Source organism: Haemaphysalis longicornis, unplaced genomic scaffold (genome assembly GCF_048455015.1).
Source record: "Haemaphysalis longicornis isolate Haplotype H1 unplaced genomic scaffold, Haemaphysalis longicornis Haplotype H1 scaffold_10, whole genome shotgun sequence".
NCBI classification, from domain to species: Eukaryota; Metazoa; Arthropoda; class Arachnida; order Ixodida; family Ixodidae; genus Haemaphysalis; species Haemaphysalis longicornis.
This window is the reverse complement of record NW_027526204.1, coordinates 79,175,358-79,185,879: the sequence shown is the minus strand read 5'-3', so window position 1 is coordinate 79,185,879 and position 10,522 is coordinate 79,175,358.

Below are 10,522 nucleotides of genomic sequence, written 5' to 3'. Positions count from 1 at the left end.
TAGGGCACTAGTCGGTCAAACAAGATGCCTTTATTGTGCGGGGAAATTATGCGCAGTGGAGCAGTGGAAATCTACGAAATACACATCAGGAATTAGCCTGCCTTGCTTTCCACAGACGGAAACTCAACGCAAGCTCTGGATATCAAAGCTAAAATTTTGAAATAACGTTGGTCTCGGTCTGTAGTTTACTTCCGCGCAGAGTGTATCAGGCAAATGTCAGTTGCAAATGATAATAACAGCACAGTAATAGCCACAGAAATGAAAATCCGACGCAAATGGGTCGCGGCGGTGAAAAGACAGGCACTTAAAAGAACAGCTGTTCCGTCGGACAACCTACCCGGTGTGAACACTACAAACCGTGGAAAGTTGCAAGTTTTTCGATAATTCGCAAGTTTTTTGATAATTCGCCCGGTAAGGCAGAACGCCTTACCGGGCACAGAAGAAGTTTGGCTCTAGGTCACTTTTGATGAACGCGGTGTGTACGTAGTAAGTTCCATAGCTACGAATTGAGTCGCGAGTCAGTGCGGCAATTTATAAGGCCCCGTTTGCGAAGACGATAGATACCCCAATGTGCACGCTACGTCGAAATGCTGAAAACTATGTTAAAAATGCTACGCTAAAAACTGCTCTCAATATATATTTTTTTCTCTAGCTACCTTCACTTCGAAACAACTCACACGACAGGGGTCTAAAAACACGTTAATTTCATTAAAAACGCATGCAAGCAACGTTAGCGGCGGTTACACGAACGGATACACAAATTTCAGAGGGAGGCAGGGAACTAAACGAAGGGGTGCATTCGGCGAGTCATCATGACAAATATTATGTGAGGTGATGCTAAAGCGAGCTTCCTTTGTTTGCTTACGAAAGGTATGCACGCCGGCGTATATGAGTCAATGCAACATTCACGCAACATAACGAAACGTAAACATTTTAGTGAAGTTTGCAATAAAACAGTAGCGATGCAGTTTTCAGGTGTGTCAAACACCCGAAGCAAATCACATGCCTCAAGGCACGCAACATAAATGCCGTAAAAGGATGTGTGACGCCAAGTTTGCGTGAAAACGAGTATCACAACAGAGCGCCGCCGTAATAAGTAATGACAACTACTGATACGTTTATTACGCCAAGGTCTCGAAAATGAGCTGCTACTTCCAGAACACGCAACTCTCAAATCCGAACCGTTTTGCCATCCTGATACGCGAATCTGTGAAAATCTGCGATACATTTTCAAACCAGTAGGGGCACTCACATTTTGCGCTTAAGAACAGCCAGCCATTTGACAGCTGCAGCAAGTCGGCCATTTATATACACCAAGTACAACGGCACTAGACCACGGTGCTTCCTAATGCCTCCGTCGCAGCGCTCAGCGGTAGGCAAGTGCAATCGCTTTATTACGACGACGTTACCGACACTTATTCCAACAGAAAAAGCTGCGAGCCAGAAACATCATTCGGCGAGAGTGCGCGCAACAGCCCCTCAATGAGTCATGACAGTGAGAGTATCAGCGCATTATGGCGTCAGACGTCCATCCAAATCGTAATCCTCAATCAAGAGGGCACTGGAGAGTTGGTTCCACGGTGGCTGAATTATAAAGGGGAGTAGCCACATATTCCCGAAGCTAAAGGCAGTCGTTTCATTACCTAGTGGCTGTGCGTACGAGTGGATAACGCTAGCAGCAATCACCACAGCAAGCGGCTTCTGCGACGAGTGCCAACAGTGATGCTCACCGCGGTATGCCCTGCACAACACGCAAGAAGCGCGCGTTCACTCGCCATTCATGAGTGGTGAGTGGGACTCACCGCGAGTGGAACTCGCACTCGCGAGTGGTGAGCGGGGCTCGCCGCGAGTGCAACTCGCACTCGCGAGTGGTGAGTGGGGTACACCGCGAGTGGAACTCGCACTCGCGAGTGGTGAGTGGGGTACACCGCGAGTGGCTTTCGCACTCGCGAGTGCTGGGCGGGGCTCGCCGCGAGTGGAACTCGCACTCACGAGTGGCGAGTTCCACTCGCCGCGAGTGGCGCTCGCACTCGCGAGTACTGAGCGTGGCTCGCCGCGAGTGGAAGTCGCACTCGCGAGTGGTGTACGGGGCTCACCGTGAGTGGCGATCGCCCCAACTCGCACTCGCACTCACCAGGCCAAAACGTCGGTGAGGCTCACTCACCACTCACTCGTGAGTGGTGAATGGGGGGTGTGGGAGTGCACTCTTGAGTGAGTTTGCCGACCTATGCGTTGAGGCAGGGAACGATACGGAGGGGAAAGCTGGCCGCCGCCTCCACCCCCACCCCTCTCTTTTCTTTCCCCAGCGCTCTGCGCTCATTGGATTTTCTGAATCAATACAAAACACACAAAAATGCTGGAGGTCACCTGTCTTTTTGTTTCCCTCTCCTGTACGACGGCACGCGAAAAAAGCGCGGGCAGCCATTAAGGCAGTTCGGTGGTTCGTATACCCGCGCGCGATTAGCGAACTTGGCGAAGCTTTTCATGCGTATATAACCTGGTAGGTGTCACGCCTGTGAAGGTATTATAACTCTGCCGCCGTAATTAAGCGTCTACGGGGTGGGATTATGTTGAGTGTGGGAGACCACGTTTTGCACTAGTCGGGAAACTAGTACACGGACGCGAATGCAGTTTCTTACCAAACTGGTGTTTAATTGAAACGCCGACAACTAAACGACGTTGGATACTTCGCTCCTCTGTTTCTTGTTTTAGTAACTTTTCTCGTGCAGCAGTTGCATGATTCTCATAGCCATGGTAAGAATGACTGAGTGCGGCTGCTCTCGGAGAGGGACGGTTGAATGTCATGTAAGTGGGGTTTTAGTTCCGACAAAATGCTGTAAAACAGCTAGCAATCTCTTCCTGGGATTTGCATACAGTTGGAGTAATTCTTCCAGATCACCATATAGTCAAAAAAGCTCCATGGAATTAGATAAATGCCTAAATATCGCTCTCCGAAAATATAAGGTACCCCTTCGGCCATGTGAAAATGTCTGTTTGCTTTGTTTCCCCTCTATTCAGTTTCTCGTTGGCGCCGCTGCGGGCGCCACTTCAAAATGTCCTGCCCAATAGCATTACAGACTGCTGTATAACCACCAACTGCGCGTTCCTATTCTAACACTGTGTGCCAATACGAACGGACGAGCGGGCGAACCTACTTATTTCAAAAGTGCTTACAATGAGCGAAGTATATGCCGCACACCGGGACAAACCAGTCATTGTCTGGTGCGAAGAACCCTTGCTACGAATAACGTGTGGTGTTCATCAGCTGATCCAAAAACCTGCTATTGTTACCCTGCAAAAAAATGAACAAACGTGTTTTCGATTGCCATTAGAGATGTCGTTAAAAAGAGCACTTTTCCTATCTAACTGGCATGAAAAAACTCTTCAATAAAGACCAGCTTCCTGCCACTTTTACCTAATATTCCGATTGCAGAAATGCCTAATTTAAAAAAGTCTGTCTTCAGTGGAACCGTCTTCTCAAGGGACAGCAGGCACGTGCAAAAGCAAGATAATACAGGCGAAAAACGACCGCACTATTTTAAAGCCATATAGTTTAAATAGAATCATTGGCTGGGACATAGTCCACGTGTGCAGGTTCGTGCCCTCTGTTGCATATTTCATCCATACAAGTTTGAAATTTCTGCATTTTGCCTCATTGTGGTGGAGGAATCTTGCTCTAATGACGTGCCTTCAAGCCAATAGCCATGCGATACTTGCGCACGACTTTGTACTGGTACAGAGTTCTTGTGTCTCCTCCTTCGGTTTGATTTCGTCTTTTGTCGGGAAATATTTCCGCAGGCTTGTGAGCCCGAGAGGTAAGTGTGGTTGTGATTTGGTGCGTTAAAGCACGGTGATATGTTTACAACACAAACCAGAAATTACGTGTGTATGACCCAATTTCTAATACCGGATCTTATGTGACTTCTGGCACCACAATGGAAGAAAAATCTCCTAAATAAATTCGGTCACTCTAGAATATTTTTTTATTCGCAAAAAAAATGCATCCTCTAAAAGTTTAAGTTGATTGCCAGCATGCTTTTGTGCGGGGATTGCAAAGAAGAAACTAAAAAATGAAACGAATCAACGATACTAGAATAATATCTCGTCTGTTTCCTGTGATTTCAGCGTGACCTGGGGTAGGCCCAAGTAGACCAGTTCCCGTCCCCGGTTCGAGACATCTCCCAGAACGAATCAAAACATTCTCCGTTTATAAGGACAGCCCGGTGGATGGATTGAAAAACTGCCAGATGTTCGGAACATGAGGCGTATTATAATTGCTGCCGCCACACAGTACAACGCAAGTGCAGGGATCTTGCGACCCACACGCGACTTTATACTCCGTTTCCTACAATGCGTCTTTGTGCATTTTTCCTGATATTCACCATTGGAGTTCAGGCATCTCTTCAACATCCCTCAGATGGCAGATCAAAGTGAGGTAGGTGTAACTGCAGATAGCCCCCTTCCCATTATTTCAACACGTTATACAAACACCAAGAGATGCGTACGAGATGAGGTAAAGGTAAATAAAAGAGTGGGTATTTCGTTAAATTTCTTCAAGAGGTTAGGCCACACAACAAAGAATGTACTTTTTCAATTTTGGGTTCCGTAGATACGCAGGTATGAAAGCCAAAATCTGCGTGCTTCGAGCGATAACACTTAGCTAACAACAGCGTGAAGCTTTCTGCTGTGCCATGGCCACGGGTGACGCGCCATTCCGCAATATCTCAGCAAGCCTATTTTTAAGTTCTGCGACAATTCAAAACCACTTTCGAGAGAACGTCATCTGGGGGTTACATATCTAGATACAGCACCAAGTGCGTTTATAAGCCGCTTTGAACGAAAAATGTGCAGAAGCCAAAACAAGACAAAGGGGCCAGCTGCTGCGGCGGTGAAATCTTCGACTTCCGTTCTGTCCTTGCGGCAACGCAAGATTTTGCTTTGAGTACACTCGTAAAGAACACAGCAAAAGCTTTTTGAAGAACAACTGCAGTGACTGTTTAAGATTACGACTTGCACTACAGGGTGTATCAGAGCAGCAGGAAATGGTCACGCACACCATTAGCTTGGAAGGCGAAAGCCCTCAACGGGGCGTTGAGCGCCACCGCTGGCCTCCAGTGTCGGTATTGAGGAACGGCTCGTCCACGAAAGGTCGCTAAATGGTCGCAGCTGTAACGAAAATTAGAAAATAAAGTCCCCCCACCTCCCCGAAGGGGATCGTGCGGAAATGCGAATGCATTGGGTGCACCGATGAGTGCGCTGCGGCAAGCAGTCACGTAGAGAGGCGCGCGCTCCACTGCATTTATATATATTTTTCCGAGCGCAGCGAGCGGAGAGAGGGTACGCGGAGAGGAGAGAGACTCGCTCAACACACCCGCCCCTCGCGCGAGCTCTCTCCGCCGAGCTCCGCGATGCGAGCGCCCTCACACGCCCGAGCGCGCTCCTCCTCTTCACTCACTCTCCGCTACTCCGCCCGAGCTCCGCGATGCGAGCGCCCTCACACGCCGAGTGCGCTCCTCCTCTCCCCTTGCCCTCCGCTACTCCCGCCCGAGCTACCACCTGCTCCGGTTGCTAGGCGCGCCACAGCTGTTGCTAGGCGCACGCCGGCCAACGCACGACAACCACCGACTAAGAAATGCATTAGCATTTAAGGGACACGCGCAACACGCCCGCCCCGCGCGCGAGCTCTCTCCGCCGAGCTCCGCGATGCGAGCACCCTCACACGCCCGAGCCCGCTCCTCCTCTCCACTCACTCTCCGCTACTCCACCCGAGCTCCGCGATGCGAGCGCCCTGACACACCCGAGCGCGCTCCTCCTCTCCACTCACTCTCCGGTACTCCGCCGGAGCTCCGCGATGCGAGCGCCCTCACACGCCGAGCGCGCTCCTCCTCTCCCTTTGCCCTCCGCTACTCCCGCCCGAGCTTCAACGTGCTCCGGTTGCTAGGCGCGCCACAGCTGTTGCTAGGCGCACGCCGGCCAACGCACAACAACCCCCGACTAAGAAATGCATTCGCATTTAAAAGTACATTTGGGTTTGTGTGGGCTTTGATACCGAGTTCCAGAGCAGGAGCCTGGTGCCTTATCACTGCCCCAACTCAACACCTTGCCTGAGAAAAAACAAGACATAGCCTGCTGCATGTCAAGTTACGAATGATTAATGATACCTAAATGCTGGCAAAGACATGCTAGTTAATGATTGAATAAATATTGGTAGTAATGATTAGACAGCCCGGAATGTGGTGGATTATGGTGGACGAGGAGAGCTTAGGCAAGATTAAGGTGGATTAAGGTACATTATGGTGGATTGGAGTGAGATTCACGAAGGTTATGGCGGACATAGGTAGAATAAGATGGATTAAGAACGGTAAAACACGTGGCTGTGATGTCCACCGGTGTATATGTATACGAAAAGTAACCGCCACACTAGTACGAAAGTATTTTGCTTTCAAAGCAGGCAAGTAGACTCAAGCGTTCCGAGAGCCTTTACTGAAAACGCTTTTCAAATTGGTCGAAAATATCAGAGGAAAAATTCAAGCCCATATCTTAGCCATATCACAAGGGCAATTTGAATTTCCGTTATTTTTAACGCTTAATGGTATTTTAACAATAGTTATTTGTGGTTGAATGAAGACGCTCACATCATTTTTTGTAACAGTATCACTGACCTTAATTGGGAAAAACCGAATATCTGTCGCCATGAATGCTATCGGCCCACGCCCATCTTTCCCTCTCCCCTCGCGCTCCCATCCCCCCTTCGGTCTGTTACTCTTGACTCGGCAATTAGCTTTTGGTCTGCCTAGCAGGTGATGCATATCACCTTCGGCTTATCTGTACCGAAAGGCACGCGGCCTGAAAGCTGTCCTCACCACTAAAATGCCACTTACATTCACTGAACCACTTAGTTGGTAATTTTGTGCGCCGTGACGCCTCATACTCCTGTCCTATGTAAATGTCCGCCTGGAAACCACTTTTAGGACTTAGACCGCGTGTCACTAGGCTGGTTGGCCATGCAACAATATCGCGTGGTCTGCTATAGCAAATCTCTTTTATAGTTGGTCTTAGGTATTTGTCCAAATTAGGTATAGTCGTTTATATGGCGTGATAAGCCGATCGTATCGACATTCCTATGAGTGTCTTTAGATTCTTCTGTAGCTGGTTCTATGGCTGTTTTTAGTTCTTCTTGTCGACATCACTGTGGGTGTTTTTATCTCGGTTATGGTTATATCAGTGGATTACCTATAGCCGTTTTATGGCTGTCTGTGGCCCTGCTTATTCAAATAAAAGATCCCAACCGCTCACAAATCCCAACCGCTAAAGCTAGGTTGGGATTTGTGAGCCCCCTAGGCGAAAGATAGATTGGAGGATCGCGTCAGAAGTTTAGGTTACAGCTGTGTACCGGGCAACTAGACAGATGCTGCGGCGGGAACAGAGTCCCGGCCATAATTTCTCGAGCGGTCTCTGTACGCTCCGCGGATAGGAGAGTTAGACGAAGTTGAGAAGCTCGAGTGACTTGTACGCACTTAGAGATAGCGTCTAACTGAAGTTTGAAGTTTTCCGCTTTTATTCCTTATGTACTCAGTTATCCTAATGTAAATAGTTGTATATAAACTCTTCGTTTCCCTTCATCAAAAACAAACGCCTCGAGTTTATCAATTCGGCCACCATCCCCGAGAACTTCTGCACCAACGCCCTGCGAGGTTCCTGCCAAATCAACCAGAGCCCGGGCGGTTGGGTTCCTGATCGCTACCGGACCTCGGGGAAACGAACATCATCAATCTTTACTTCTCCCCTACCGGGAACAGGGTTGCACGCAAACCTTGGCGAACCCTGATAAAGCCTATACCAGCCCCTAGTGAAATCTGCGTCAAACCAAATGCCCTACCGGACGGCCGCTGGATGAGAGCGCACGCAAGGGTCGGCCTCCCGCGTCACCCGGATTTCAAGTAGGGCGTGAGTGGTGGTGGTTGTGTTTGCCGCCGCTAGGTTCCCTCGCGGCGCTACCGTTCAGGGCCGGGTTTCGGGACAAAGCGGGTGAACCCCATGGGCGAGCACTTGTTCCAACTGAAAGGGGCAGCCAGCGCTCGTGTTTTAAAGACGCTGTAGTCTTTCCTGGGCTACCCAACCGCGAAAACTGACTGTTCGTATGTATGTCTCTCTGTCAGCCTGACCCTAGATTCAGCCGCCCGGCCAGAAGTTAAAATAATTCTTGAGTGAAACATAGGCAACACATTCGAGATCTAATAAATGAAAAAAAAATGTTCTATATCCATCCACATTGTTCGGAAAAGATAATATTCTGACCAATATTCAGGCCAATAGTAATCAGACCAATATTGCAATGACTGCGGATTAGGTACAGCTTACTTTTAAAATTGTGGCTTACACACTTGAGAAACCGACAGCTAACAAATTATTCCAGGTGACCAGGTAATCGAATTTATTGGTAGCGTTTAAGTGGCTGCTGTTCGGTTTTTTTTTTACGTTACATCGCTGGTATTAAACGATGGTATGAAACGATGCTGTTTGAAGGCTTCAGTAGACAGGCCTAATTCTAGGGTTCGACGGCTAGCGTTATGGGCTATTTAATGGCGAGGCTTTCGACTTCAAAAGGATTTCGACTTCAAACTAAAAAGGATCAGGTAGAAATGTATCCCCCCGTCATATTTCTTGGCGGTTGCTTTATGGCCCTAGGACAACATAAAGTATGGGCGGGAAAATTGGTACAAAATTGTCATTTAATCTGCTTATCTGCTTTGTGAACATCTTGTCCATTTGCCTAAAGTTTGCTTGGAAATTTGGAACTGTTAATGGGAAACAGCAGAATTTTGAATTTTCTTTGTATTTACTTTCATATTATTTTAAAATACTAAATATTGTTCTCGTTTTTAGCTGATATTGCTGCTCAGCGAACCGGTCCGCCAACCGCTTCGATACCTGACTTAGTCGAACCGAAACAGAACCAGAACACAATGAATTTGCCCGAACCCGAAACGGTATACTTTGGGTTCGACACGCGAATATATATATATATATATATATATATATATATATTTATATATATATATATATATATATATATATATATATATATATATATATATATATATATTCTAAGGGGAAGTATTGCTCAACGCGAGGTAGCTGACGAAAGGCCTTTAATGACCGTTATCCAAGATTGAGTCGGTTCACAGCCGCGCGCCTGTCGTCTTCGTCGTCGGTGGTTTTTGTCTTGTTGCCACTGTCGATGCTGCTTTCGCGGCTGCGGAGTCTGGCGCACTATCGTGTTTTGTTCACTAGCGCCTGTACCATTCATCTCCCTTACAATTTCCCCGGGACGAATAGGAGCCATCCTGGCGACTTAGGGGCACGAGACCATGGCGGGTTCGATGTATCGCTTCAGGCGTGCGACGTGAACGGTCTCTCGGCCACGGCAGCGATTGTCAGAGGAAGGAGTCAGAGGCTCGACCACATATTTAACAGGCGACGTCCGTTCGAGTACACGATACGGTCCGTGATACTTTGAAATGAGCTTGCTCGACAGCCCAGGAGTCGTGGCCGGAATCCAGAGCCAAACGAGATCACCCGGACGAAATTCTGGGGTAGGCGTCGACGCATCATGGCGGAACTTTTGGCGCCCTTGCTCGTCTGACGTGAACGAGCGAGCCAGTTGGCGACACTCCTCCGCACGTCGGGTGACGTCAGAGATTGACAAGGCTTCAGACACGTCGGGACTGTAGGGGAGGATCGTGTCAAGCAGGCACGACGGCTCGCGTCCATACACAAGGAAGAAGGGAGAGAAACCCGTGGTGGCTTGCTTGGCAGTGTTGTAGGCGTAGGTGACAAATGGGAGAATCATATCCCAGTTGGAATGGTCGGATGATACATACATTGCCAGCATGTCCCCCAAGGTGCGGTTAAAACGTTCCGTTAAGCCGTTTGTCTGCGGGTGATATGCAGTAGTGGTGCGGTGGACGATGCGGCAGGCCTTTAGGAGCGCTTCAATGACGTCAGAAAGAAAGACACGCCCCCTGTCACTGAGAAGTTCACGAGGAGCGCCGTGACGTAGGATGATGCGGTTGAGCAGAAATGTTGCAACGGCGTCGGCAGTACCGGCACGCAGCGCAGCGGTTTCGGCGAACCGTGTCAGGTGGTCGACGGCTACGATGACCCACCTATTGCCAGCCGCAGTACAGGGAAGGGGGCCGTAGAGGTCGATTCCTACCCGGTCAAAAGGTCGAATCGGGCACGCCAAAGGCTGCATCGGGCCAGACGCACGAGGGGGTGGTGGCTTGCGCCGTTGACAGTCCGTGCAAGAGTGAACATAACGACGAACGAAGCCATACATACCACGCCAGTAATATCGCAGTCTAAGGCGTTCGTAGGTCTTTAGCACGCCGGCGTGAGCACACTGAGGCTCACTGTGAAACTGGTCGCACACTTCAGAGCGCAGATGGCGGGGAATGACGAGCAGCCATTTGCGCCCATTAGGGTGGTAGTTCCGCCTGTAGAGCAAGCCATCACGAAT